Source organism: Salvia hispanica, chromosome 4, assembly GCF_023119035.1.
Source record: "Salvia hispanica cultivar TCC Black 2014 chromosome 4, UniMelb_Shisp_WGS_1.0, whole genome shotgun sequence".
Lineage (NCBI taxonomy): Eukaryota > Viridiplantae > Streptophyta > Magnoliopsida > Lamiales > Lamiaceae > Salvia > Salvia hispanica.
In genome coordinates this window covers 36,606,181-36,614,198 of record NC_062968.1, presented here as the reverse complement: position 1 = coordinate 36,614,198, position 8,018 = coordinate 36,606,181, and positions in this window count along the sequence as shown.

Genomic DNA, 8,018 nt, shown 5'->3' with positions numbered 1-8,018 from the left:
GATTCTGATTCATTTTCATCGGGAGAGGAAGGAGAAACTGAATCTAAAGGTAATTATCAATTATTATTATTATTATTATCAATTTAGTGTTGTTGCTCAGCATGATTAGATGTGTATGATGTGAAAAATGTTGGAATGAACTATATGTGACGAACAGTGAAGTAAATATACTCAATATGCGTTGTAGTGTAGAAATATGCTTTTTAGTGAGTAAATATGTACTATCGTGAATTAAATATACTTTATAGTGAAGTAAATATTGTTTGTACTGAAGTATATTATGCATTTAGTTAACTATTTTCATTTTTGTGAAGTATATTATGCATTAGAATGAAATAAAACATAATTAAAGTGAAGAATTCCAGTGCTAGAGTGAAATATTTGTGATTCATGGTTAGAGTGAAGTAAAACATGAATAAAGTGAAGTATTACATGGTTAGAGTGAAGTGTCTGTGATTCATGCTTTAAGTGTTCTATTTTTTCAATTTGGTGAAGTAAAACATGATTAAAGTGAAGTATTCGAGTGTTAGAGTGAAGTGTTTGTGATCCATGCTTTTAGTGCTCTGTTTTATCATTTCAGTGAAGTATATTATGCATTAAGTGAACTATTTTATGCTCACTGTAGTTAGAGTGAAGTTTTTGTGATTCATGCTTAAAGTGCTCTATTTTTTCGTTTTAGTGAAGTAAAACATGATTAAAATGAAGTATTTTGTGCTTACAGTGAAGTATATTTTTTTAACAATGGTTTACGTACCAAAATGCCCCGATGATTTGAAACCAAAAATTGGACAAAGTTTCATGACCCTTGATGTTAGAGTTTGTATACTAGAAATCACCTTTCGAGTGATTGAATACTGTTAAAACTCTTATTTTATTTTCCAAATGAATAAACATATTATTTTTGTCATAATGTTGTTATATTTTACATTTAATGGATGTTTATTGCATATTTAAATGTATAAGTAACTTAACAAAGTCTAAGTCTTTGTTTTAGTAGACCGGTTGTGGGCATCGTTCACTTTAAGGTAACACGGTCAGTTCTAAATAAAGAAAAAGAATAATTTCACAACCTAGATAGGCTTAGACTACCTATCGTGAAAGGTTGCAATGTCAGTCCGATTATTTCTAAGCCTTACTGAAATAAGATGACGTTGGTGTGGTATAGCACTGAATGAATCTAACAGCGAGACAGTCTTTATGCTATCTACTGAAAGACGAGGTCTCGTAAATTATTTCTCAATCAATGTACGTTAGCATTGAGCATACGGTATTGATTATGCACTACTTTGACTTACCAAATGGTGCGGGTTTTTCGCAACCCAATAAGCCTGGTATATTGGGTAGTGGTGATTAATATCTAGCGGTGCTAGGATTGCTATTATGTTGAATCGTGCTCGAGGTGAGTCTCGTAACATCCTCAAGAGAAGCTTGAAATAAGGTTTTATTATTCGGAACCTAGCTAGTTGGAGTTTAATTACTCTATGAATAATAAATAAGATTTTCTTGCTGAGTCCTCTCTTGGAATTTCGGGATTTGGATGGGGAGTGCAATATTACTTCTGTAGTGGCTGCTCGTAATATTTCAATTTCAAGCTTATATTAAATTGGGTTTAATTTAATTAGTAAAAAGCTAATTGGAGGAGCCCATATCCAAAGCCTTCCATAGATCCCTGTCTGGGCCTAATATGTGACTTATTATAAATAGGAGAATAAAGGAGACAGAAAATACACTTGTATTTTACTCAAAATTTTCGGCCCCCTCTACTCCTAGTAGTGGTCGAATTTTTCTCCTCCGTGGGAAAGGATTTCTGTCTTCTCTATTTAAGTCCTAGTGCACTGGTGAGATCAGCCCACCCTGATATCAGTCCACAGTCCGGGAACCAGTCAGAAGATCCGTGGTTTTGTACTAAATATCTTCACGTGGAGAAGGCGCTAGTTATCTTCGATTCTTTGGAGAATCATCAAGGTATAATGGCTGAACCTTAGAAAAGCATGTTTTAGGTTTCAATTAATTTAAAGCATGTTATTATTTGAGTTATGAGCATGATACATGTGATAATTACGCGAATAGAATTTGTCTAAATAATCCGCTAAATAGATCAGAATTATTATGTAATTGATTTATGTGAGCGCTTCCGCTGCCAACCCCTTCAATTGGTATCAGAGCCAGGTTTTTGGCTCTGATTATTTGGATTTAAATTTCGCGAAATTCATGTATGCATGCGTTTTTGTTTTCGAAGCATGTTCTTGTTTTTAGTTGTTATATTCTTATGCATGATGAATCTCAAGAACTATCGAAACAAAGAACTCAAATATTTGGAACGCACGAGACGTGCGATTCGTCGGCACTTGCGCCGAGACGAATCGCGCGACATGCGATCCATAGAGGGTTGTCGAGCGAGTGGGAGTACGGAGGGTGATCGACCGGCGACGCACGGACGAGAGTGACCTCGTGTGCGCCGTCGGCGTGACCACCAGATCCGGCGAACTCCAGCGAATCGTGCCGATCGAGTGGGAGCAAGGCTGCGATCATGAGGCGACGTGAATACGAGCGTGGGCTCGTCCACGCCGCCGGCAAGACCGCGGCGGCTTCTCCAAAGAACAGACGGCGGTCGACGGCGATGGAAGAAGAACGGGATCGCTGCTCGTCCGAGAGAAGCGATGGTTCGTCCATGGCCAAACCCTAACCCTAACCCTAGTCGACCCAAGTCGTGCGACGGTGATCCGGAGCGGCGCTGCTATATGCCGTGGCCGCTGGATACCGCCAGCTTGTCGTGTGCGAACGGCGAACGTCGACGGAGGGAGACGAGGCGCTCAGGCGCCGGAGTGGGAGAAAGGAAGTAGCCGCGTGATGCGCGGGCTGCCGGCGGGAGTTGGTCGGCGAAATCGCCGTTCCGGCGAGATGCTCACCGGTAGAATCTTCGTCATCGTTGATCGTGCGAACCTCGATCATGAGATAACGATGAAATATTATTTTAATGATTATTTGATTCCTAAATTAAAAGATATCATTAAAATATTATTATTTAATGGAAATAAAATATTTTGGGAAGATTTCCCTAGATTTTAGGAATATTTAGATTATTGACCATATCTAGGGATATCTTTTAATCCTAGATGATGTGGACAAGAATAATTTAATAGTTTCCTAATTATATTATATATCTAGAATCCTAATAAGGATAGATATGTAGGATTTCATTAAATAATAAAATATATTATTCTCTTCTCAATCTTAATAAGGAATTAATTTAAGTTTATTTATTCATGTCCGTAAAAGATATAAATAATTAATTATTTTAGATAAATCTTATAGAAGACATGAATATGGATTAAACTTTGGTAATTAATTTTTTTATCCTTTAATAAAATGTTTAAAAGATTATATAAGATATAATTATCCAGTCAATTAAATACCAACAGAATTTAATTAAGCCTTTAATCTGCACTAAGGCTAAGGATAATTAATGAAAAACCATAACTTAAATATCTAAGCGATAATTACGAACTAAGTTTGTATATGGTCTCCATCGATTGGTCCACAACTTATGAAGCTAATTTCTGAATCTTATCGCCACCCATGCTGTGGGGACAATAATCCTAAGAAATAGCGAGTTCATATAGGTGGACTTCTCAATTGTAAATAGTATGGACTAGAAAGTAGTTTCCAATATTATCGTCACCCATGCTGTGGGGACAATAATCCTAAGAAATTACAAGTTTCAGAAGTTCAAACAGAATTTACGAGATAGCTTGGTCTTGTTATCAACACATGAGCATTGTTATGGGAGTGTGTTGTAGAAATGAGATACTGTAATGATAAATCTGATGGTCGTGCTTAGGCAACATTTGGCGGCCATGCCGTGCTGCGGTCTCTGGACTATTCGTCGGTGTTGTGACCAGTAAAAATGTTAAAATTTTAATGCGTATTGACCTCTGCTTGAGGGTACAAAATTTTAATTTTACAGTTGTGAGAATTTGAAAAGTTTTATGGTTAATCTACTCAATTTCATCACATAAGTTTATGACAAATAGTAAATATTCTGTTTTGCAGTGCAAACTAAATCGTCAACATGTCACTCAATCCTCTTTCTGCAATTCTTAAAGAAAACAAACTCGAGGGCCAAAATTACATAGAATGGAAACAAAATTTGGACATCGTTCTCACGGCTGATGAGTACAAGTTTGTGCTCACTACTCCACGCCCCCCCAGTGCCGGCGGCTGCGCAGGCAGCACGAGATGCCCATAGACGGTGGCATAAGGCGAATGAGATGGCTAAGTGTTATATGTTGGCCTCCATGTCAACAATGCTTAGACATCAGCATGCCGCCATGGCAACTGCCACCGAGATTATGGAAAATCTCACAAATCTCTTTGGTACTCAGAATCGAACGGCTAAGTCTCAAGCTTTTCGGAGTATCATGTCCTCGAGATGATGAGCCACCTCAATCAAATTAAGGTTTTGGGAGGTGTCATTGATGCCGAGTCCCAAGTTACTATTATCCTTCAGAGTCTGCCTCCTAGCTTCCAGCAGTTCAAGCTCAACTTTGAGATGAACAAAAGGAATTACACCTTGGCTGAGTTGTTGACTGAACTTCAGTCGGCAGAGGATCTCATGAACCAAGCTAAGGCTGCGATGGTTAGTTCGTCACATCGTTCCTCTGGCCCTAGGCCTGGCGCAGGAAAGAAGAAAGTGACGAACCAGGTCGCACCTAAGGAAGCTAAGGGAAAGAAAAAGAGGAGGTCGGGAAAGAAGCAAACCGGAAAGTGTTTCAAGTGTGGAGAGAAGGGGCATTGGAAGCCAGACTGCCCTAAAAAGGGCAAGGCTACAGGTATGCACCAAGCTTTTGTTGTCGAATCTTGTTTAGCTTCGACTTCATCTCATACTTGGGTTATAGACACTGGAGCTACTGATCATATTTGTTTTGATCCTGACTTAATGCAGGTGACAAGACGGCTATATGATGGAGAGATCGAAGTCCAGCTGGGCGACGCTACTAAAGTGGCGGCCGTTGCAGTGGGAGATGTTTATTTGCGTTTTAGTAGTGATAGATTTTTGGTTATGAAGAATGTTTTGTTGATACCTTCTTTTAGAAGAAATTTAATTTTAGTTTCTAAATTGGTTTTTGATGGATATTCGATTTCTTTTAATGACAGTTGTGTTATTAAGAAAGATGGTTCTTATATCTGTCGTGGTATCATGGAAAACAATCTGTACACAATCATATCTACACAATTTAATAATCGCAAATTAGAACTCAATAATGCATCAAAAATTTCAAAGAAAAGAAAAGAACCTTCAAGTTCAATGAACGAAACGTACTTATGACACCTTAGACTTGGTCATGCCAACCAAAAGAGGATTCAAACTCTCGTGGATCAAGACCTTCTTAAAGGGCTAGATACTGAATCGTTTTCCACGTGTGAATCCTGCTTGGAAGGCAAGATGACTAAGAGACCTTTTAGGGTGAAAGGTAATAGGGCCAAGGAAGCACTAGAACTCGTTCATACTGATGTATGTGGACCAATGTCAACCGAGGCAAGAGGCGGCTTTCGCTATTTCATCACTTTTATTGATGATTACTCGAAAGTTGGATATGTTTATTTGATGCGCTTTAAGTCTGAAGCTTTTGACAAGTTCAAGGAGTTTAAGGCTTATGCGGAGACGCATCATGGAAAACGTATCAAGAGCCTGCGATCTGATCGCGGAGGCGAATACCTCAGTGCCGAGTTTTTGGACTACTTATTAGTAGAGGGAATTGAATCCCAAACGACTGCGCCGGGCACACCCCAGCAGAATGGCGTAGCTGAAAGAAGGAATAGGACCTTGTTAAACATGGTCCGATCGATGATGAGTTATGCACGACTGCCTATTTCGTTTTGGGGACATGCCTTGCTTTCCGCGAGTCATATTTTAGACAATTTACCGTCAAAATCTGTTCCTACTACTCCATATGAGTTGTGGACTGGGCGCAAGCCCAATCTAGAACATCTCAAGATATGGGGGTGTCCAGCTCATGTTTTGGAAAAGGATCCAACTAAGCTGGGCTCAAGGACAGAGGTATGTTTGTTTATAGGGTACTGATAAGGCTAATTTCATGCATCGGTTATATGGTGAAAAGCGTTACATTTTGCTGGGTCTAACACGGTTTATAAGCCAGGTGTGTGACAGAATCGCTAGATCAAGGAAGTGCTGAAGGAAACGATCTAGCGAAGGAATGAAGTAAAATGAGCAGAAGCTAAGGAGAAAAAAAGAAGGCGTGAAGGAGGGAGTCAGTAGCTGAGGGCAACAAAGTCTATCTATACCTCGCTGGGCCCCACTCCAACGCCTATAAATAGAAGAGCATGCAACACACAAATCATCATTTTTTGCTCACTCTTAGCTCACACACATAACACACTTGGGAATGGGAGATCTGGGGTAGTTTGGGTTATGAAGGGGTTCATTTCTTTAGAAAGTTTCAGTTGCAACACCGTCCGCATGTGGGCGAAGATACAATCTCTTTAAATCTCAGTTTGTTTGCACTTTTACGGTCGAACTTCACTTTTGGGAGTCGATTCGGTTGTCGATGCTACTGATTATCTATTCACTCTGTTTGTTTGCGTTTATCTGTGATCTGTTCAAGTTGATTTACATAGATCTTGCTGTTGAGAGTTTATTTTGACAAGTTATATGTCGATCTCTGTTTTTGCTGCGGTAGTACTCGATCTGGGAATTTTGTGATAGATCTGTGGTTTGTTGATTTATTGGAGGTTGTTGTTTAAATCTGAAGTTGTGAAACGTTGGAGTTTGTGTCAGGCGCTTGGATCCGGAGTGGATTTAGCGTCTGAGGTTGGATCCGAAGCGAGGAGGTTGAGTTGTGCATGGATTTTGAGTTTTCCGCTTGCTTTCTGTTTTACTTCGTCTAGCATTTGTAGATCTGTTTAGTTCTTAATTGTTACTCATTAAAATGGTTTAGATTCAGTCTGCTCTGTTCCGATTTGGTTCATGTGATTTTTATTCTGAGTTTTTACGCAATTTGGTTGAAGAAGATGATGTCGCTGTTCGTTAGTACCAGAGTTAGTTGTTTTGCCAGCTTTTCGTCCGTACTCTGCTTTTTCAGTCATGGTCCCCACGGTCAGTTTGTTTCCCAGGTCTAGGTAATTAGAGTAGTTTCTTAAATCTAGCGATAGATCGGGTAGTTTTTGAGCATGCTTGTTGTTTCGCCTAGATCTAGCTGTTAGCGTAGCAGTTTTTTTTTTAAATTCCCAAGTTAAGTTTATTTTCCTCAACCCAAGAAAAATGCGTGGCAGCAGCCAACCCCAAAAACAAGTCCAAATCCTTGAACATGATTATTACGCATCCATCTCTGTGGGATCGATCCATACTTCCCTATACTAGGTTTAGTAAAGTGGTTGAGGATTTTTGAAAGAGTGGTCTGTGTGTCCGACGACCAGGATTTTCCGATGACCAACGAGTTCCTAGACCGCGTGATCTAGAGGATTTGCTGGACCAAGGAAACATGTTAAATTCCTTCTGTGCGCACCGTGAGATCCACCTTGTTTTTCAGTACCCCAAAGGTTCGAAAGCTTATGAATTCTATAGTCTCCGAGACAAGAAAGTCATTGTGAGTACTCACGCGACATTCTTAGAGGAAGACTTTGTTATGAATCATAAACCCAGCAGTGAGGTAGCTCTAGAAGAGCTCACTTCAGTCACAAGTTCCATTAACCAAGAACAAGTACCAATCGTACAACCTATTCCCGAACCTTCAACTTCTACACCTAATGTTGTAGTGCTGCGCCGCAGTGGGAGGGTCTCTCATGAGCCCGATAGGTACATTGGTTTGGGGGAATCCATGGATCACTCCTCGGACAACAATGTACTAGATCCCTGGAATTTTGCAGAGGCGCAGGCGGATGTCGATCATTGCGAATGGGTAAAAGCAATGGATTCGGAACTACAATCTATGATAGACAAAGACGTCTACGATTTGTCCGTCCTACCCGAAGGCTGTACTGCCATTGGGAGCAAGTGG